Source organism: Rhinoderma darwinii, chromosome 1 (assembly GCF_050947455.1).
Source record: "Rhinoderma darwinii isolate aRhiDar2 chromosome 1, aRhiDar2.hap1, whole genome shotgun sequence".
Taxonomy (NCBI): Eukaryota; Metazoa; Chordata; class Amphibia; order Anura; family Rhinodermatidae; genus Rhinoderma; species Rhinoderma darwinii.
This window is the reverse complement of record NC_134687.1, coordinates 279706910-279730150: the sequence shown is the minus strand read 5'-3', so window position 1 is coordinate 279730150 and position 23241 is coordinate 279706910. Positions and strand designations below refer to the sequence as shown.

General features: G+C 44.4%; 1 long non-coding RNA gene across 2 annotated transcripts in view; it reads right to left on the bottom strand.

Annotated features, from left to right (window-relative positions):
* Window positions 1–9247: 9247 nt before the first annotated feature.
* LOC142741265 (uncharacterized) overlaps window positions 9248–23241 on the bottom strand; it is a 53087-nt gene continuing 39093 nt past the window's right edge. For both annotated transcript variants that reach the window (XR_012881053.1, XR_012881056.1), the window contains exons 2-3: window positions 16228–16504; window positions 9248–9726 (exon numbers count right to left, since the gene is read on the bottom strand). This is a non-coding gene — a long non-coding RNA (uncharacterized LOC142741265). The remainder of the gene's footprint in view (window positions 9727–16227; window positions 16505–23241) is intronic.

Sequence of the window (23241 nt, the reverse complement as noted above, 5' to 3'; positions counted from 1 at the left end):
GCCCCTTGTAGGTAACCCTATACAGCCCCCCCTGTAGGTAACGCTATACAGCCCCCCCTGTAGGTAACGCCATGCAGCCCCAACCCCCCCCCCAAAAATCAGACCTACAGTGTGTCCTACAAAAGACATGTATCCCCTATCCACAGGATAGGGGATACATGTGTGATCGCTGGCATTGATAGGGAGAACGGGAGACTGATAGTCCCCTGAAGTTCTCCATGACTAACCTCTGACTTCCGGCGTCTGCGCAGCTCAATAAAAATGAAAGGAGCGCTGGTCACGCATGCGCACAAGCTCGACCGGCGTTCCCTTCATTTCTACGGAGCTGCCGACACAGACCCCGGAAGTCCGAAGTTTGTGATGGAGAACTTCAGGGGACTTTCAGTCCCCCGTTCTCACTATCAATGCCAGCGATCACACATGTATCCCCTATCCTGTGGATAGGGGATACATGTCTTTTGTTTAATGGCAGGGCGGGGAGACACCTCCCTGCTCTGCCGTAGTGTTCAGTGGCGTCGCGCTGTAGCAGCCATAGCGGCTGCTAGCGGAGCCTCCGGCCATGGAGGGGGCCCGTGGCGGCGGGTGACACGGGCCCCCTCATGCCGTGGGCCCCGTAGCAGCCGCTACGGCTGCTACAGCGGTAGTTACGCCACTGACCCTACACATGGTGTCGTGGAATGTGGCAGGTCTGAATACCCCTGAAAAGCGACACAAAGTGCTTGCACATTTAAAGCGTCAATGAACAGATATTATTTTTCTGCAGGAAACACACTGGAAAACGGACCATTATGTCTCTATCCGGGCCTCTTGGGTGGACATACCAGTGGTCTCTACGTATTCCACCAAGACACGTGGCGTCGCTATATATTTCAGAAAGGTCCTGCCATATTCTATACAAGAACGATACTCTTACCCTGATGGCCGTTTTGTGTATGTACGACTTATTGTAGCTGACAAATCTTACTCTCTTATTAATATCTACGCCCCCAACCAACTGACTGATGGTTTTTACTCTACGCTACTAGAATTTTTGTTGCAAAGGGAATGTTCTGATTTGTTTGTGGCTGGAGACTATAATTTAGCTTCTCACCCCTCCCTGGACAGATCAGGTGTATATTACGCTGACTCCCCTCCCAACTCGCAACTGGCCTTCTTTATGGAACATCTATCCTTATGTGACCCCTGGAGACCCCATAATCAGCAAGTAAGGGATTACACCTTTTACTCAGCAGCACACGACTCTTTTTCTAGGATAGATTACATTATGCTTTCTACACAACTGTTCTCTAGGGTGACACGGACTGAGATCCGACCCATCACATTATCAGACCACGCTCTTGTGTCCCTGACCTTGGAGGGTATGCCCTCTGTGCCCCAGACGAGCTTTTGGAGATTCCCCTCGTATCTTTACGAGTCGAGGACTTCAGGAGCTATTTAAAAACACATTGTAATAACTATATACATGACCATAACCAGCAACTAGATGAAGTATCCCTGATATGGCTTGCCTCTAAGGCGGTGATGAGAGGGCATATAATAAGCTATGTTAACTTAAAGCGCAAGCGAACACAGGCCCTTGATTTGCAGTCCAATCTCCTTAGAGCACAATCCATGCACGTGGGCAACCCCACCCCTGATTCTAAAAAGGAGTTCTTGGATGTGCAGGGCCTGCTAAACACCTTTCTGCAGGGACACGCAATGTGGCAGGGGAAGTCTTCCCAAAACACATTTTACAGATGGGGGAACAGGGTGGGATCTTTACTGGCATACCTCACATGACCCCCACGCAATACGAGGCGTGTACCGTTGGCAAGGGACACTCACTCTGACACATTACATTCGGAAACAGATAAAATAGAATCAGTATTTACGGAATACTATAAAGACCTCTATAGGGCATCTCCCATTGATATGACTGCGGTGAAGGCCTTTTTGGAAAACCTTTCCATGCCTAGTGTCTCCGAGGAACAAAATACACTCTTAAAGGCTGAAATCTCAAAAGAGGAGGTTTGCTTAGCCATCTCCTCTTCACAGAACCACAAATCCCTAGGGCCTGACGGTTTTCCGATAGAGTATTACAAAACGCTATCCCCGTATATAGTCCCACATCTTACTCGCTTACTTAATGACATTTATCATAACAACCTGGTAGTGGACTCCTTTTTTGACTCTCGAACCATAATCATCCCTAAACCAAATAAGGACCCAGTCTTACCCCAATCCTACAGACCCATTTCCCTGCTCAATCAGGATTACAAACTTCTGTCCAAAATCTTAGCGAATCGCATCCAAACATTCCTCCCCGCCATTGCCCACCCTTCTCAGATGGGGTTTGTCTCTGGCAGATACTCCTCTAAAAGTATTCGGCCGGTAATTGCTGTGACGGTACAGGCTCAGGAGGATGGCCAACTTCCGAACATGCTGCTTAGTCTCGATACTGAAAAAGCTTTCGACAAGGTCTCTTGGCCCTTTTTAAATGAGACGCTGCGTGGCCGGAATTTTGGCCAGGTCTTTCTGACTTATCTGCACTCCTTGCAGATGCAGGCCACTACTAATTTATTTATTAATGGACACCTTTCTCAGACTATTGATTTATTTAGACGAACGAAACAGCACGAAACAGGGCTGCCCCCTCTCCCCCATCCTATTCAACATGTCATCGGACCCCCTACTATATCACATTTCCTCGTCATCCACGTTCAGGGGCATACACTTAGGGAGTCACGAATTGAAGGTGACGGCGTATGCGGATGATCTTCTCCTTGTACTCGAGGATCCCAGGCATACTTTGTCCCTGGATGAGCTACAAGCGTTGGGGAAACTCTCTGGCTATACCCTGAATGTGGATAAAAGTGAAGCCCTAATTCTGAAAGGCCCTTGCACACCCCTGTGGTCATCTCGATTTGGAATCTACATTGAAATCTTGGCAGCACTTCTCTCTCTCATTCATGGGCAGGGCAAACCTACTGAAAATGGTAGAATTCCCGAAACGTCTTTACTTATTTCAATCCCTGCCTGTGTATCTGAGACCGAAGGATGTAAAGATCATAAATAAACTCTACAGGGGATTTATTTGGGCGGAGGGGGGGGGGGAGAGAATCCCATTTCATGTTTTGCAACAGCACAGGTTTAACGGCGGTCTGAACTTACCCAATGTTAGGATTTATAATTTATATATATCGGATTGGGCACGAGGCACCTCATATTATACCACCCCTCAGTCTTTTACTCCGGGGATATCCCTTATAAACCTTCTACACCTCCCATATGACATGCTACCAACTAAATCTAGGACCAACCCGCTTATAATCACGACTTGGGAGGACCTGGCATAAGATCCGCCATATGCTGCACCTAGACACACAGTTTTCACCGGCGCATACCCTGGTCAGGAACATGCGGTTCCAACGGGGTACCTAACATCATATTTTCACCTACTGGCATGATAATGGTATTAAATCCTTGGGGGCCCTTTTGCATCCCACGCTAAATATGATACTCTCTCTGCAGGACTTACAACTTAAATATCCACACATCCCCCTCACTTTCTTTAACTATTTACAGGCCCAGAGTTATGAACAGGTGGTACTGAGCCGTATTTCGCCCGATGAATGGACTTCCTCTTTTAAATCAATGATACTAGAGCCAGGAACACACTTCGCGCGAATATCTAGATTATACACGTTTCTTTTCCTTCCATAGATTATGGCACTTCCTGCTTGGGCCTAGCGAAATGGGCCGCAGTCTTCAGTCTTACTTCAGGCCACAATTTTTGCGTACAAATTCTTGCCCTCAGCAAGATATACGTGGAAATGTGACTTAAAGTGGCTCATAGAGCTTATCTTACACCTCAAAGGGCGCACAGGATGGGACTGTTTGAGACCTCTGACTCTTTTAAATGCGGTCATACAGAAGCGAACTTATACCATTGCTTGTGGGCATGCCCTCGCATTCAAGAATTTTGGGAGAGGGTTGGGGACTTTGCAAAGACTAATATGACACGACAGTTCGCTTTGACTTCCCAATGGGCAATACTGGGTCATGTGGAAACAGGTACACAGGACCATACTAGACATGAACTTCGCATCCTACATCTATTTTGCAGCAGCAGGCAGGAAGGCCATATTACAGGTCTGGAATCACACCCCAGCCCCGCATCTTCATGTTTTCTTGGAAAAATTATCTTTTATGATGAAGATGGATTGGGTGGAGGCTACCCACCAGAAGGAGAAAAGGGTTCAGACTTTCTTTCAGATTTGGGGGGGTTTCATATCCTTACTACCCCAACGTGTAAAGGATAAAATACGTACATGCTTCCAACTCATGACATGGTATCAGGAACAGAGGTTGGTTGGGGATACTCCGCTGTAGGACTTCCATTAATACCAATACTATGTGTAGAATGGTGGTATGCAGAAAGTAGGGGACAGGGGATGGATGATACAGACTTCTGAAAGGCGGATTGAGGGGATACCACCTAGTAAACAGGAGAGGCGGCGGGCAATGGAGGTTTTATTTTTGCTATTACCTTATGTTATTTTATGTTTGTTTTCTGTCTATTTACTTGATTGTCCAATATGGCCCACGGTTGTGTGGCCGATACGCAGGCTAGGGTGCATGATTATTCCCCTTCTGAGACAAGATATGCACAGCGGAGAAGCTATATTGATGGCCGCACTGAAACTTCCCTTTCACGGGGAGGTCTGAGTAGAAGATCTCCCTCCTAGTTTGTTGCTTGGTGAATACTCCATCTTGAGGTCATGTATAAGTACTCGTTCTGTTTATAGGCAAAGAGAGTGTATTATTTGAATGTATCTACTTGCCTGACTTGCATGTCGCTTGCGACGACAATATGTTGTTACTTTGTTTTTTTCTATTTGCAATAATAATAAAAACAATTTAAAAAAAAAAAACATTGTAGAAAAAATAACACATTACTAAAATGACTGTGATTGCAATATATATCATTTCCGCTTTTACCAGTCACACTATTTTTTCTAATTCCTTTGGAAATTTATTTCAAAATCAATAACTGTAAAAGAAAACCATTAATATATTGTTTTAAATGTAATGTTATCATATAATACACTTATCATAATCAGTGCTCTTTTTGAAGCTTATTTGTTTGTGCTATTAGAAAAAATAGTTACAATTTATCAATCTGCTTTTGTTTGAGACCAGTGGTCACAAGCGTTTATTGAGTGGACATTGAAAAACCACCTAAATGTTTATACATATTTTATTTACTTATATAAATTCACTATATCCTTCCAGATAGCAGTTTGGCTCTGTTTACTATATGAGATCAAGAGTCAAAACCTATAAAAGGAAATTTGTAACATTTCTAAGATATGTTAGTAAAATCTTTGTCAAATCTATGTTAAAGGGATTGTCTTTTGACCTAAATTTATGGCATATCCACAGAAGATGACATAAATGTATGATAGATGCGGATCGCACCTATCCTGTCATGCCTGGTGAGTCGGCCCATAGAACTAAACGGGAGTTATGAAAACATCCTAGCGAGCTCGGCTGTTTCTAGAATCACGTCCTGGTCTGCATTGATTCTGTATCTGAATGCAGTGGCCAGTAACTGCATCAACAGGCGGAATAGGTTCTGGTGACCTGCATTGAGTAGATAGGTGCATCTCCCAGAGGTGGGACCCACAACTATCATACATTTATGTTATATGCTTTGAATTTGACGTAAATGTTTGTCATGAGACAACCCCTTTAACCAGTGGCGTCGCAAGCCCTGAACTTTTGGCCCAGTGCCCCGGATCCCCGGTGAGTGCCACTTTAGCTATAGGGGTCGCAGCAGTCGCAAATGCGATCGGGCCCAGAAGCCAGGGTGCCCGCGACCCCCACACCACGTCTATATAAAGTTACTTTAGTAACTGTGGCCTATGTAATAAACACAGGCCCCCGTTACTATAGTAATAATAATATACTTTCCCTCCTTGTTCCCGAGTGCAGTGGAGGTCCTGACGTCTTCCCGCGTCATGACGTCACGACGCTGTTCTCCACGCACAGCGTCGCAATGCAGGATGGTGTCAGGACCTCCGCTGCATCCGGAGGTGAAGAGAAGGGTAACTATAATGTTACTGTCTGCTGGGGTCCTGTATCTAAGCCTACTGTAACGTCTATGGTCTGGGGTCGTCGTTCAGACTTACCCCTTAACGGCCCCAGCCATGGACATCTCTCTTCACGGCATCAGCTCCCTCCAGGGAGACGCCGGCACTCACATCCAGACCTCGGACTGATTCCTGCAGGGCACGCACACCCACTCGTGCACGGCCTTAAAGGGCCAGTACGCGTCCAGCTGTCACCCATCAATTATTAGCCCAAATGGCTGCTGGACTATAAAAAGGGGCTCTGCCCACTGGTTCCTTGCCTGAGCATTGTTGTATACCTAAGTTTGTCTTGAAAATGGTCTCCCAGTGTTTTCCAGTTCCCAGTGTTAGCCGTTCCTGCTGCCTGTACCCTGTATCCTGTGCTATCGTATCTACAGTGAAAGTCAAGTCGAGTCTTCTGCTGCATCCACGGTGTTACCTGCTGAGAAAGTCAAGTTGTGCCTTCCGCTGCACCCACGGTGCCACCTGCTGTGAAAGTCAAGTCCTGCTTCCGCTACTGTCTACATTGCCTCAGGTACCCGTTCCGAACTATAGAAATTGTTTTGTACCTTGTTGGCCAGCTGCTACCCCGCTACGCGGTACGGCCCAGTGGGTCCACACCCCGCGCCGTGACACCTACCTTGTCGTAGGCTTAGATACAGGGTCTAATAGACAGTATCACACATGGGTCCTGTACCTAAGCCTACCATGTGGTAAGTTTAGACACAGGGTGTAAAGGATCTGCCAGACACAGCTTCTGTGTCGACGCCCGTGGTTAATCAGTCTGCATCTGCTCCTAGGTCTGATAGAGTGACTCGAGCTGCTACCACTCTGGCTGGTAAGCTGAGGAGTGGGAGAACCTATCACAGCCTGGCCAGACGGTTCTAGCTCCTGCCCTCAGTCTATGTATACCTTCATTTGCTTCTTGTCTTTGCCTGTGATTCTCTCTTGTTTCCTGACTCTGCTGTTCCTGCTAATACTACTGACCTCTGCTTCATATCGACCCTGGCTTTACTGACTACGCTCCTGCTCTGCGTTTGGTACCTCGTACACTCCTGGTTTGACTCGGCTCGTTCACTACTCTTGTTGCTCACGGTGTTGCCGTGGGCAACTGCCCCATTTCCCTTAGCTTCTGTGTACCCTTGTCAGTTTGTCTGTCGTGCACATATTGAGCGTAGGGACCGTCGCCCAGTTGTACGCCATCGCCTAGGACGGGCCGTGCAAGTAGGCAGGGACTGAGTGGCGGGTAGATTAGGGCTCACCTGTCTGTCTCCCTACCCCGACATTACACAGGGCTCAGAAGGCAGGCTCACACATGGGCCATATATCTAAGCCTACTATGTGGAAGGCTTAGATACAGGGTCTAGCAAACAGGCTCACACATGGCAGGATCACACTTAGACTGTATCTAAGCCACATGGTAGGCCTAGATACATAGCCCATGTGTGATCTTGTCTGGTGGGCTCTGTATCTAAGCCTACCACATAGTGGGCCTAGATAATCTTATACTGTATACCATATGGTAGGCTTAGATACAGTGTCCAACAGATTTTTTTACAAGTTCGGGTGTTGGATTACTTCTGATTCGAGGACTATTTCGATGATGGTTTTTCTTATTTTCAATAAAATGGTTAATGAGGGTGGTGTGGGGGATTTTCATTTCAATAAAATATTTTTTCTATATCTTTGTAGTTTTCTTAAACTTTATTACTACCGCCTTAGTAATGGCCGCCGGCTGATTGACAGCATCCATTACTAAGTCGGGGCTTAGTGTTATCCAGTGAAAAGGCTAACACTAACCCCCATTATAACACCATCTGTAGTGATGGCCGGGAACTGGGGCAGCCGCAAGCTGGTACAATTAGGCTGGGAAAACCCAAAAAGAGTGGACCTTCTCACCTTCGTAATTCTAGCCTGCTGCTGCTATGTTGTATCTGGCTGGTTAGGAAAAATGGGGGGGACCCCACGTTATTTATAAAAAAAAAATATTATTATAAAAAATTATGTGGGGTTCCCCCAATTATTCATAACCAGCCAGATACAACATAGCAGCAGCAGGCTAGAATTACCAAGGTGGAAAGGTCCACTGTTTTTGGGCTTTCCCAGCCTAATAATGCCAGCTTGCGGCCGCCCCAGTATCTGACCATTACTACAGATGGTCGGGTAATGGATCGTACCCGGCTCTTACCAGCACCCCTGGTGGCAGTGGGTACCGGGGTAAAAATGTTGGTTAGTGTTAGCCTTTTCACTGGCTAACTTTAAGCCCTGCCTTAGTAACGGACACTCAGCCAGTGGCCATTACTAAGGCGGTAGTAATAAAGTTTAAAAAAAAATCAAGAACATAAAAAAAAATATTTGATTGAAATAAAAAACCACCACACAGCCCTCATTAACCCCTTCCCGACATCCGCCGTATATATACAGCGCACGCCGGGTGGGGGAATATGGAGTGGGCTCACGGGCTGAGCCCGCTCCATAGAGCGAGTGTGTCGGCTGTGTGTTACAGCCGACACTTCCGGGTAATGAGTGGGATCCCGTTCGAGTGCGGATTCAAATGACTAAAAACAGGGGGGCGACCCCCTGTAACGTACCAACGGCCCCCCACGGCGAGATCGTGGGGTGCCGTTGGTTGGCATGACAGCACGGGGGCCTGACGAAGTCCCCCAGGTCCGCCATCTTTGTACTCCTATGAAGTCCTAGCAGACTGTCAGAATCATGATATACTGCAATACATTAGTATTACAGTATATCGTACAAGTGATCTAACAATCGCTGGTTAAATTCCCCTAGGGGAACAAGTAACAACAGTAAAAGAAAGATTTTTTTAACAAATAAAAAAAAACAATTAAATTAAAAGCTCAAAAAAAAAACCTTTTCCCATTTTCCCTCAAGCACAATGTAAAAAAAAAAAAAAAAAGGTAACATAACTGGTATCGACGAGTCCGTAAAATTCCGAACTATTACAATATATCATTACGGTGATCGCCGTAAAAAATAAAAAACATCAGAATTGCTGTTTTTTGGTCCCTTGATCAAAAAGTCTCACATACCCCAAAACGGTACCAATATAAAGTACAGCTTGCCCCACAAAAAATAAGCCCTCACTCCGCTAAATCGACAGAAAAATAAAAAAGTTATGGCTCAAATTTTATTTTTAACAATCAGTATTTTCCTTGTAAAAGTAGTAAAACATAAACAAAACTATATAAATTTGGTATCCTTGAAATCGTATTGACCCACAGAATAAAGATAACATCCCGTTTTTACTGTACGGTGAACACCATAAAAACAAAACCACCCAAATCGTTGAGGAATTGCTGTTTTTTTCCTATTACACCCCACATATATTTATTTTTTCTCGTTTTCCACTAAACTATATGGTACAAAATGGTGCTGTGAAAATCTATAACTCGTCCCGCAAAAAACAAGCCCTAATATGGCAATATTGATGTAAAAATAAAAAAGTTATGGCTTTTGGAAGGTGGGAAGGAAAAAACAAAAGTGAAAATCCAAAAAATGGCTATGGAGGGAAGGGGTTGACCATTTTATTAGGAATAAAAAAAACGCCATCATCGAAGTAGTCCTCAAATTCAAAGTAGTCCAACTACCGAACCTATAAAAAACACAAACACAAGAAAGGCCCCATTAGTAACACATAAAAAAGCAAAACAAAAATCATACTTACCTTTCCTTGGTTACCTTTTGCTGGAGCCACATTGTCAGCAAGCTCACCCCTATATCCATAGCTATAGGGTCGTACTACTACAGATATACTGTCTCTCATATATATATATATATATATATATATATATATCATTATTTGGACAGTGACACAATCTTCATGATTTGGGCTCTACATGCCATCACATTGAATTTGAAATGAAACAACTGAGATGCAATTGAAGTGTAGACTTTCAGGTTTAATTCAAGGGGTTGAACAAAAATATCCTATGAAAGGTTTAGGAATTGCAACCATTTTTCTACACAGCCTCCTCATTTCAGGGGCTCAAAAGTAATTGGACTAATTAACATTACCATAAATAAGATGTGTTTTTTAAATACTTTGTAGAGAAACCTTTGCAGGCAATAACTGCCTGAAGTCTGGAACCCATGGACATCACCAAACGCTGGGTTTCCTCCTTTGTGATGCTTTGCCATGCCTTTACTGCAGCTGTCTTCAGTTGTTGCTGTTTGTAGGTCTTTCTGCCTTAAGTTTTGTCTTAGCAAGTGAAATGCAGCTCGATCGGGTTGAGATCTGGTGATTGACTTGGCCATTGCAGAATATTCCACTTCTTTGCCTTAAAAAACTCCTGGGTTGCTTTCGCAGTATGTTTTGGGTCATTGTCCATCTGTACCGTGAAGTGACGTCCAATCAACCTTGTTGCATTTGGTTGAATCTCAGCAGAAAGTATATCCCAGAACACTTCAGAATTCATCCGGCTGCTTCTGTCTTCAGTCACATCATCAATAAAACTTAGTGACCCAGTACCTTTGGCAGCCATGCATGCCCATGCCATCACACTGCCTCCACCATGTTTTACAGAGGATGTGGTGTGGTTTATATCATGAGCCATTCAAAGCCTTCTCCATACTTTCTTCCTCCCATCATTCTGGTACAGGTTGATCTTAGTTTCATCTGTCCAAAGAATGCTGTTCCAGAACTGGGCTGGTTTCTTTACATGTTGTTAGGCCTGATTAGACTTTGCCATTCTCTTTTTGAGGCTGATTAATGGTTTGCACCTTGTGGTGAACCCTCTGTATTTGCTCTCATGAAGTCTTCTCTTTATGATAGACTTAGATACTGATACACCTACTTCCAGGAGAGTGTTCTTCAATTGGTTAGATGTTGTGAAGGGGTTTTCCTTCACCATGGAAAGGATTCTGTGATCATCCACCACTGTTATCTTCCGTGGACGTCCAGGCCTTTTGGAGTTCACGAGATCACCAGTGTGCTTTTTTTTTCTTTCGAAAATGTACCAAACTGTTGATTTGGCCACTCCTAACATTTGTGCTATCTCTCTGATGGATTTCTTCACTTTTTTCAGCCTAACGATGGTTTGTTTCACTTGCATTGAGAGCTCCTTTGACCTTATGTTGTTGGTTCACAGCAACAGCTTCCAAATGCCACACCTGGAATCAACTCCAGACCTTTTACCTGCTTAATTGATGATGGATTAATGAGGGAATTGCAATAAAACTCTTTCTCAAATTAGGATGGGAATACGCTGAAATTAAAGCTGAGAGTCTGTACTTTAAACCCGTATATAACTGTGTGTTCAATATGGTTAGGTAAACAGCTCAAATTTCAAAACTTGTGTCACTCTCCAAATAATTCTGGACCTAACTGTACATACACACAAGCACACACATTTTTTTGGGGGAGGGGGGTAAACATATGTCTCGGGACTTGTGCCTCTGATCTTATAAGACCCTAGAAACGCCCCTGCCTTTAACATTTGTACAGTACCCTGTAAGGCCCCATTTACATCACGGGATTGCCCTACGTATATCATAGTAGACTATTCTATTCCATCGTGGAGGTTTCCAACAAAAAAAACGTATAGCACATGGGATCCTATGGTTGACAGATGCCACTGTATGCCATCCCTCACAGGTATACGTTAAACGTATGCCTCGGGGAGCTCCCCACATCACTGTCCAGTGAGGTCAGGAGCAGTACCGGAGTCCCCGGGCCGAGCGCTAGCTGATGCTCTGCTCGGAGACTCCAGCGCTAGAAAACTCCTAACGTCACTGTCCGTATATGCCGTTCCCCAGGAGACGTATCCCACTATATATTATACAGTGGGATAAATTTGGGCCTTTTCGTCGGAGGTATACATCGGTGGTCTTCCTGACGTATACCTCCAACAGAAGGCCTAAACATGATGTGAATGGGGCCTTACATACATGTGTTCACATGGACCATCAACTCAATTGTACTACTAGTGTTTGTCTAGATATGTGTGTTTGTGACCTAAGCCCTGCACCATAAATGTGTGTGAATATTTTAATATTTTTTACTCTCAAAATATTAGTTAGTCCATTCAGATTCTCCTTCTAATCCTTTCTATACTTGTATTATGCAATCAATCGCTGTCAATGGATAAAATATTTTGTTTAGTAAGCTAGCAAGTGACTATTAGGATATGTTCACACGCAGTGATTTCAGACGTAATTCGGGCCCTTTACTCCTCAAATTACGCCTGAAAAAACTGCACCATTACGCCTCCAAACATCTGCCCATTGCTTGCAATGGGATTTATGGTGTTCTGTTCCCACGAGGTCTAATTTTACGCGTCGCTGTCAAAATACGGCGCGTAAAAAGACGCCCGCGAAAAAGAAGTGCATGTCGCTTCTTGGGACGTTTTTGGAGGCGTTTTTCATTGACTCCATTGAAAAACAGCTCTAATAACGGCGTAAAATACGCAGCGAAAAACGCGAGTTCTTACAAAAATGTCTGAAAATCAGGAGCTGTTTTCGCTTGAAAACAGCTCCGTATCTTCAGACGTATTTTGCTAAGCATGTGAACATACTCTTACCATGTCTTTGTGTACCCAGTGTACAGCAGTGTGTATGAGTTCCTGTGTAAAGGAGCGTGTGTGTGTGTGTACCCAGTGTACAGCAGTAGGTATGAGTGCACAGTATAAGGAAGCCTGTGTGCACAGCAACTTGTGTGAGTTTGACTATTGTCTTAGGCTCCATGCACACAACCGTATTTTTCATCAGTAATTATGGTCCATAATTACGGACAGTAATTACGGACCCATTAATTTCTATTTGCCACGGACACCTTTCAGTATTTTTACTGATGGGTGTCCATGCTGAAAAAACCATATAGAACCTATCCTATTCTTGTCAGTAATTACGGCACGGACTCTCCCATAGAAGTCTATGGGAGCTTCCGTAAATACGGACGGCTACGGATGTGCTTCCGTAAACCGTCCGTATTTACAGAAGCGTTGCTAGGCAACATGTTGATAACATCATTTGCAGCCTCCCTCTTTTTTTACAGATCCGTATACACAAATTAAATACAGATGCAATACGGACCGTATTTACGGATGTAAATATGGTCGAATTACGGATGCCTACGGATCAGTATTTACGGACAGTATTTACTGATAGATGAAAATACGGTCGTGTGCATGTAGCCTTACAGGTTGTGCATATGAGCAGTAACACACGTATTCTGAAAAGATGCACCCTTTACATTTTTTTCACATTTTGTTATGTTGAAGCCTTGTGCTAAAAGAAAAAAAAAATGCACGTTTTCCCCCATAATTCTCCACTCAATACCCCCATAATGACAAAGTGAAAACAGAATGTTAGTAGTAATTGCTAATTTATTAAAAAGGTAAAACTAAAATATTGCATTGACATAAGTATTCAGACCCTTTACTTAGTACTTAGGTGAAGCACCTTTGGCAGTGATAACAGCTTCCAGTCTTCTTGGGGATGATGCCACAAGGTTTGCACACCTGGATTTGGGGATTTTCTGCCATTGTTCTCTGCAGATCCTCTCAAGCTCTGTCATGTTGGATGGGGACCGTCGGTGGAAAGCCATTTTCGGGTCTCTCCATGATAGGGTTCAAGTCAGGGCTCTGCCTCGGCCACTCAAGGACATTCACAGTTGCCTGTGAGCCACTCCCGTGTTGACTTGGCTGCGTGCTTAGGGTCATTGTCTTGTTGGAAGGTGGGCCTTCGGCCCAGTCTGAGGTCCAGACCAGTCTGGATCAGGTTTTCATTAAGAATATCTCTGTACTTATTCCCTATTTAGAGTTTGTGCTGCCCTAGGCACTGTCATGATATGTGGGTATGTGGACCCACTGGGCCGTACCGCCGTAGCGGGATAGCAGCTGGCCAGCAGGATACCATGTCAATGTCTATAGTTTGAAGGGTACCTGTGGTAATTCAGACAGTAGCGATGGTAGGCTCGGATGGGACCTTGGCAGCGGGCAGACACCAAGCGCGGTGTAACACAGAAGGCGTAGTATACGGCACAACACGAGTGCAACTCTCTATGGCACAGGAACAAGGTAGCACGGGATACAGGTAGCAGGTACGGGAACACTGGGAACCACTGAGGGACCATTTGCATAGACTAACACGGGTAAACACAACATCGCTCAGGCAATGAGGGAGGGGGTAGGGCCCTACTTATAGTCCAGGGTGAGAATGGGCTAATTACACATTCACCTAATGTGCGCGTGCTGGCCCTTTAAGGCCTGGCACTAGCGTTCGCGCGCACCCTACGGGACACAGCGGATTGAAGCGGAACTGAGCGCTGTCGTCTCCTGACGAGATGCGGGCCAGTGCTCACAGATCCATGGCTGCAGCCGTCGGGAGGTAAGTAATCCCAAGGGGCACGTGGCCATGGGTTTTACAGGCACTTTTAGGGCTGACGCCCCCGATAAATGCAGCTTTTCCACTGTAAAAAGTCACAACATGTTTTTTATACTGTACACACCATAAATGACGCTATTTGTTGTGCAGGTTATTACGGTCGCGACAATACCGAATGTGTGTATTTTATGGTTTATTGTAAAAAATGGGTGTGTGTATTTTAAAAAAAATATTTTTTATTTAACATTACTTTATTTTTACTTTTTTAAGAACAAAACTTTAAAGGGGTATTCCAGTTACAACAATTTACCCCCTACCCATAGGGTAAGGGGTAACTTGCTGATCGGTGGGTATCCGACAGCTGGGATCCCCACTGTTTTCGAGAACGGGGGTCCTGTACCCCTCGTTCGAACCGAGCGGCAGGTCGCTCATGCACACTGCCTGTTCATGCACACTGCACACTGCCGCTACATTCATTCTCCATAGGAGCGTGGGAGATAGGCAAGTACAGCGTTAGGCTATTTCCGGCGCTGCCATCGAGAATGAATGGAGCGGCAGTGCACATGAGAGCAACCTGCCGCTCGGTTCAAACGAGGGGTACAGGACCCCTGTTCTTGTAAACAGTGGGGGTCCTAGCTGTCAGACACCCACCGATCAGCAATTTGCCCCCTACCCTACGAATAGGGGGTAACTTGCAACCGGAATTCCCCTTTAGTGTACTGTCCTCATATATATATATATACCAGTACATTAGCCTGTGCACAGGCAGTTGTTAGGACATACGTACAGTAAGTATGCCCCAACAACAGGAAATATGGTCAGACAGCCCTGGGGTCCTTCAATGGACCCTGCGTTGTCTGCCCATATATGATATGTCCCTAAGTCGCGTCACAGGGATTCCCCGTGACGTGATCCAAGGGACATTCCCCTTCGCATTTTCCCCTTGAATGCTGCAGTCAGCTTTGATCGCAGCATTCAGGGGAATAGCGGCAGAGATCAGAGGTTTCTCTGATCTCCACCGTTAGAGCGGGGCTGCGGCTGTGTAATACATGCATGAGGTGACGCGGCTGGCGCTGCACTAATGAGCGGCGGCGCCAGGCCTCAAGACAGAGAACATGGGGGTTTTTCAGTACGCCCGCCAAGTTCTCGGTCTTCAATCCCGGCAATCATTAGTGCAGCGCCGGCCACACCACCACACGCTGACCGCACGCACACGCTTGTCAGGAGCGGGGCAATGGCTGTATTACACAGCCGCAGCCCCGCTCACTACATTCATGTATTATAATACTAAGCTGTGCGGCCGCACTGCTTAGTATTGCAATACATTAATTAACAGTATTGAACCGTATTATCGATGTACCGTGCAACCCAACACTACACTAAACATGTAGCAATACTTACCTGACCTGCTCTGCCGTCAGCTCCCCCCTACAGCGTTTCTGAGTCTAAGACTCGCCCACTGTTCTCGGATTGGCCGCATCTGCTCTGGCCAATCCATTAACAGTGGGCTTGTCTGATAGACTAAGGAGCGCTGGGTGGTCAGGTCACGAGTTAAGTTTTTAATAAAAAATAAAAAAAATACGATCCTCCAAAAACTAAATTCAAAAATGTTAACCAATATGGCAACAAATCCTGTTTTCTAATTTGCAAAATCAGCCTTATCGATTGAATAGAAAAATGCCAGCGTTGCTGGTGTCACAAGTTTGAATAACATGATCATATATATCTTTTTTTTTTTTTATCTATACGCCATTTTATAAAAAGAACTTACGCCAATATTAGGGCATTCAGCACAGTAATAAATGTGCCCTGTTGTTTCTTCACTCTGCAGTTGCTTGATGAGATAATAGAAATATTCTAGTTTTCTTGTATCCAATATCTTTACCTGGCCATGAACAAATGGGGGCATCATCCTATTGGTCTCATGTCATCTTGATATTGTTCATGTTGTTTCGCACTTGTGCTGTACAGTCGTCTTCATCATCATTATACATGTGTGTTAATATGTGACTCTGTGTGCTGGGATACAGAACATTCAGCTATCAGCACTGTAATATAAGAAATCAGACGCATAAATATCTGTGTGGCATAACTTAACATATAATACATATATGAAATATACAGCAAATTGTTAAGTGGATAGACTCCGTTATTTGATGTACCTTACCCCACTTTATGATGTGGGGCTATGTTGATTCTGCAAATCCTACTGTTCTATTTTCAAGTGTTTTGAATGTTATGTCAATAAGCGTATCACGTATTTTCTTAATAAAAACTATTAAAACCATAAAAACACAGGCATTGCAAAAATATTTTTCACTAGACGCTTGACCACAAGAGGTCGCTGTAAGGCAAGCAATATTGGTTGTGTTTTTAGGAATCAACATGAGTAGTTTCCATATATACAATACAGGATGTGAAAGATTAGGGTATGTTCACACGCTTAAAAAAAAATGGCCGTAAAATACAGAGCTGTTTTCAAGCGAAAACAGCCCCTGATTTTCAGCAGTTTTTTTAAGCAACTCGTGTTTTTTGCGGCTTTTTTACGGCCGTTTTTTGGAGCTGTTTTTCTATTGAGTCAATGATAAGCGGCTCAAGAAGTGACATGCACTTCTTTTTACGGGGTACTTTTTACTGGGTTTAACGTCTTTTTACGCACCGTTATTTGAAAATGAGGCGTAAAATAACGCCCCGTCGGAACAGAACGCCAGATTTCCCATTGAAATCAATGGGCAGATGTTTGTAGGCATTCTGCTTCCAATATTTCAGCCGTTTTTCAGGACGTTTACAGCCCGAAAATGACTGAAAATAGGCCGTGTGAACATACCCAAGGGGTATGTTCACGCGCAAAGTCAAAAACTGCTGAAAATTACGGAGCTGTTTTCAGAGAAAACAGCCTCTGATTTTCAGCCGTTTTTGAAGCTGAAAATGAAGCTTCTTTTGAGCCGTTTTTCATAGTGTTCAATGGAAAATCCGCTCCAAAAAACACCATAAGGCTATGCTCACACGGGGTATTTTGCAGAGTTTTTTGACGCGGAAACCGCGTCGCAAAACTCGGCAAAAACGGCCCGAGAACGCCTCCCATTGATTTCAATGGGAGGCGTCGGCGTCTTTTTCCCGCGAGCAGTAAAACTGCCTCGCGGGAAAAAGAAGCGACATGCCCTATCTTCGGGCGCTTCCGCCTCTGACCTCCCATTGACTTCAATGGGAGGCAGGAGAAAGGGTATTTCTCGCTGTTTTATGCCCGCGTCGCTCAATGGCCGCGGGCGAAAAACGGCGCGATAATCGCCGCGAAAATCGGCGTGCAGGGAGAGGAATATCTGCCTCAAAGTTCCAAACGGAATTTTGAGGCAGATATTCCTCCTCCAAAATACTCCGTGTGAACATAGCCTATAAAGCTGGGTTCACACTGAGTTTTTTGCAGGCAGATTTTGCTCTGCCTTCACGCCAATTTTCGCGACGTTCTTCGCTATTGAGCGCCGCGGTCAAATAATGCGGCAAAACACGCTTTCTCTGCCTCCCATTGAAGTCAATGGTAGGTCAGAGACGTAAACGCCCGAAGATAGGGCATGTCGCTTCTTTTTCCTGCGAGACGGTTTTTCCGCTTATTTCAAGTGTATTCTGGAGCGTAAAACTAGGCTTTTCTGCTGCAAAATCAGCCTGAAAATAAACCGTGTGAACATATCCTTAAGGGCGGATTTACACGAATGCGATATACGTCAATGCAACGTGCGTGATTTTCACGCACCTCGCACGGACCTATATTAGTCTATAGGGCCGTGCAGACAGTCCGTGATTTTTACGCAGCGGGTGTCCGCTGCGTAAAACACACGACATGTCCTATATTTCTGCGTTTCTCGCGCATCACGCACCCATTGAAGTCAATGAGTGCATGAAAATCACACGCACCACACGGAAGCACTTCTGTGGGATGCGCGTAATTCGCGCAAGAGCAGTAAAAAGTATGATTGAAAGCAGAAAAGCACCACGTGCTTTTCTTTTTACAAACATACAGTGTCATAATGATGGCGGCTGCGTGAAAATCACAAAGCCGCGCATCATATGGTGATGACACATGGAGCTGTTAAGTGCCTTTTGCGAGCGCAAAACGCCGCATTTTTTGCGCGCACAAAACGCACACGCTCGTGTAAAACCGTCCTTACTGTAAGTGGAAATATAGTTTGACAATCTTTGTAAACATCTGATGCACCTGACACTATGCACCTTTATGGCATTTCAGGGCTTCTGTTTTCAGATTAATCCCATTTTGCTAAATTATGCTGGCCATACATGGAACAATTTTTATAAGTGGGCATTGAACATCTGATGCATATGATTTACCAACATTGGGGACAAATACGCCAGCCCTCACTCTCATTTTGCAGACTTTCTGCATGCTATATATAAATATATTTTTTTAAAAGGCTTTATTTTTCCTAAACTTTTACAAGTTGTTACAGTACAAACAAGTACAGTAAATAAAACAATAGAAACAAGACAAATGACACGGCATCTGGTAGGCACTATAATGCAAGAATATTTTCAGAAGAGACATAGCACATATAGAAGATACCTCCCCAATGAATTAGGAATAGTGAAGTGTGCCCTTGCAATGCCTCACAAGAAAACAACATTCACCCCATGCCCCATTCTTTATTTTAACCCCTTGAAGACCAAGCCATTTTTTGATTTTCGTTTTTCACACCCCGCCTTCCAAGAGCCATAACTTTATTTTTCCGTCAATAGAGTGGTGTGAGGGCTTATTTTTTGCGGTAGGAGTTGTAGTTTCTATTGCCACATTTTAAAGTACCATATAATGTACTGGGAAATTGAAAAAAAATTCTATGTGGGGTGGAATTGAAAAAAAACTGTGATTCCTCCATTTGTTTGGGACTTTATTTATACGTCTTTCACCGTGCGGGGAAAATGCTGGTCAATACGATTACAGCGATACCAAATTTATATAGTATTCTTAATGTTTTACTCCTTATAGATAGAAAAAACTATTTGTTATAAAAAAAAATTGTGTTGCCATATTCTGAAAGCAATAACTTTTTTAATTTTTTTGTCGATTAAGCGGTATATTTTGCGGCACGAGCTGTGGTTTTTATTGGTACCATTTTTTAGTATTTACGCCTTTTTGATCACGTTTTAGTAAAAAAAAAATTATGGCTAAGTTTACCAAAAAACTGCGATTCTGACATTTTAGATTATTTCCTTAAATGCCACTGTCACTATTGACCACAACATTTAACCCTTTCAGGACCAGACTAATTTTCATTTTTATGCTTTTGTTTTTTCCTCCCCTCCTTCAAAAAATCATAACTTTTGTATTTTTTCATTGACACAGCCATATGAGGGCTTAATTTTTACGGGACAAATTGCACTTTCTGATGGTACTATTTAATATTATGTGTGATGTACTGGGAAACTGGAAACAAATTCAGAATGGTGTCTAATTGGAAAAAAACAGTAGTTCCACCATATTCTTATGGGTTTAGTTTTTATGGTATTCACTGTACGGTGAAAATGACACAATCTTTATTCTGCGGGTCAGTACGATCACGGTGATGCCAAATTTTTATCGTTTTTGTTATGTTTTAATACCTTTAAAAAAATTTAAACGTTTGAAAGAAACAAAAAATTTGCATCGCCATATTTTGAGCCCCGTAACGTTTTTATATTTCTGTGCATGTGAAAATATATAATTTTTATTAATACCATTTTGGGGAATGTCTGGCATTTCAAATCACTTTTTATTCAATTTTTTGGGGAGGCTGAAGTGGCAAAAAAACAGCTATTTTGACCTTTTTTCCCGCTACGGTGTTCACCGTATTGGAATTTTTTAAATATATTTTTATAGTTCGGGAATTTTCGGAAGCGGGGATAACTAATGTGTTTATGTTTATATTTGTTTATTTATATTATATGTGATCTAGGGAAGGGGGTGATTTGAATTTTTTTTTAAATATTTTTAAAAACTGTTTTTTACATTTTTTTTATGTTGTAGTTATTTATTTTTATATTTTTAGTTTCAATAATTATATTGAGTTTTTAGAAAACATATGAACATACAAAGAAATGTGCATCTTCGTAAATCGACATAAAGCGATACAGGTCATATATCAGGCATTACCATGTTTACCAGTTCCAAGAAAAGCATATCATGACCGTTGATAGCAGCAACATGAAATACTAAAATTTGCGCATGAATAGCAGTACAAACATAAACAGAACAAATCCAAAACAAAACCAGCGTTACACATCAAGGTGAGAAGGCAGTAAGAAATTGTAATGTCGGGGTAGGGAGACAGACAAGTGAGCCCTAATCTACCCACCACTCAGTCCCTGCCTACTTGCAACGACCCGCCCTAGACGACAGGGTACAACTGGGCGAAGGTCATTACACTCAATAGGTGCACGACAGACAAACAGACAAGGGTACAAAGAAGCCAGGGAAATGGGGAAGTTGCCCACGGGGACACCGTGAGCAACAAGCGAAGTGAACGAGCCGAGTCAAACCAGGAGATGAGCGAGGTACAAAAACGCAGAGCAGAAGAGTGGTCAGTAAAGCCAAGGTCAACACAAGCAGAGGATCAGTAGTTCAAGAAGCTGCAGCAGGGCCAGAAAACCAGCAGAGAAGAAATCACAAGCAAAGGAGGAGCCAGGCTGTGATAGGCTCTCCCACTCCTAAGCCTGCCATCCTGGGTGGTGGAAGATGGAGTCAGTCTCACAGACATAGAAGCAGGTGCAGACTGATTACCTATGGGCGTCGACACAGAAGTTGTGTCTGGCAGATCCTTTACAGTACCCCCCCTTTTATGAGGGGCCACCGGACCCTTTCTAGGTGGACCTGGTTTATTGGGGAAACGAAGGTGGAACCTCCTGAGCAATACCCCAGCGTGAACATCCCGGGCGGGTACCCAAGTCCTCTCCTCAGGCCCGTATCCCCTCCAATGGACCAGGTACTGGAGGGAGCCTTGGACCATCCTGCTGTCCACAATCTTGGCCACCTCGAATTCTACCCCCTCAGAGGTGAGAACAGCAATCGGAGGTTTCCTCGAGGGAGCCAAGGACGGGGAGCAGCGTTTAAGGAGGGAGGCATGAAACACGTTGTGTACTCGAAAAGACGGCGGCAACTCCAGTCGGAAAGAGACAGGGTTAAGGACTTCAATGACCTTGTATGGCCCTATAAACCGGGGAGCAAACTTCTTGGACGGAACTTTAAGGCGCAAATTTTTTGACGATAGCCACACCAGATCTCCAAACACAAACAAGGGGTTAGCAGAACGTCTTCTATCTGCCTGAGTCTTTTGTATGCTCTGGGACGCCTCCAGGTTCTTCTGAACCTGGGCCCAGACTGTGCACAGTTCCCGATGAACGACATCTACCTCGGGATTGTTGGAACCACCAGGTGAAACGGAGGAGAACCGTGGATTAAACCCAAAATTACAGAAAAAGGGGGAGACCCCTGACGAGTTACTGACCCGGTTATTAAGGGAAAATTCGGCGAGGGGAATGAATGAGACCCAATCATATTGACAGTCAGAGATAAAACACCTTAAATATTGTTCTAGAGACTGATTAGTCCTCTCAGTTTGGCCATTAGTTTCAGGATGGAAGGCAGAGGAGAAGGACAGATCAATCTCCAACTTTTTACAGAAGGCTCTCCAAAACAATGAAACAAATTGTACCCCTCTGTCAGAAACAATATTGACAGGGACCCCATGGAGACACAGGATGTGTTTGACAAACAAGGTAGCCAACGTCTTAGCATTGGGTAGTTTCTTAAGGGGCACAAAGTGGCACATCTTACTGAAGCGGTCTACTACAACCCACACCACCGACTTGCCTTGAGATGGAGGCAAATCGGTGATGAAATCCATGGAGATATGGGTCCAAGGTCTCTGGGGAACGGGCAATGAACATAGTAAGCCCGCTGGTCGGGACCTGGGAGTCTTGGACCTAGCACAAACTTCACAAGCAGCGACGTAGGCCTTAACGTCTTTGAGCAACCCAGGCCACCAATAGTTTCTGGCAATGAGGTGCTTGGTACCCAGGATGCCTGGATGGCCAGATAGTGCAGAGTCATGATTTTCCGTAAGTAACCTTAGCCAGAATTGTAGGGGAACAAACAGCTTGTTCTCAGGGAGGTTCCCGGGAGCTGAACCTTGATCAGCCGCAATTTCAGAGACTAAATTAGAATCAATAGAGGAAATGATTATACCTGGAGGCAAAACACAAGCAGGATCTTCCTCCGAAGGAGGGCTGGCCATGAAGCTACGTGACAGTGCATCAGCCTTAATATTTTTAGACCCAGCCCTATAGGTGACCAAAAAGTTGAATCTGGTAAAAAATAACGCCCATCGAGCTTGTCTCGGGTTTAGCCTCCGGGCAGAAAACCAGATTCTTGTGGTCGGTAAGGACCGTTACCTGGTGCCTAGCCCCTCCAGGAAGTGGCGCCACTCTTCAAATGCCCATTTAATGGCTAAGAGTTAGCGGTTGCCAATATCATAGTTACTCTCAGTGGGCGAGAACTTCCTGGAGAAGTAGGCACAGGGACGGAGAAGGGTGAGGGACCTGGTACCCTGGGACAAGACAGCCCCCACTCCCACCTCGGATGCGTCAACTTCCACGATAAATGGCTCCATTTGGTTGGGCTGAACCAGCACCGGGGCCGAGATAAAGCACTTCTTAAGGACCTCAAAAGCCTGGACAGCCTCAGGAGGCCAGTGGAGGAGATCAGCACCTTTGCGAGTGAGGTCCGTAAGAGGCTTAGCGATGA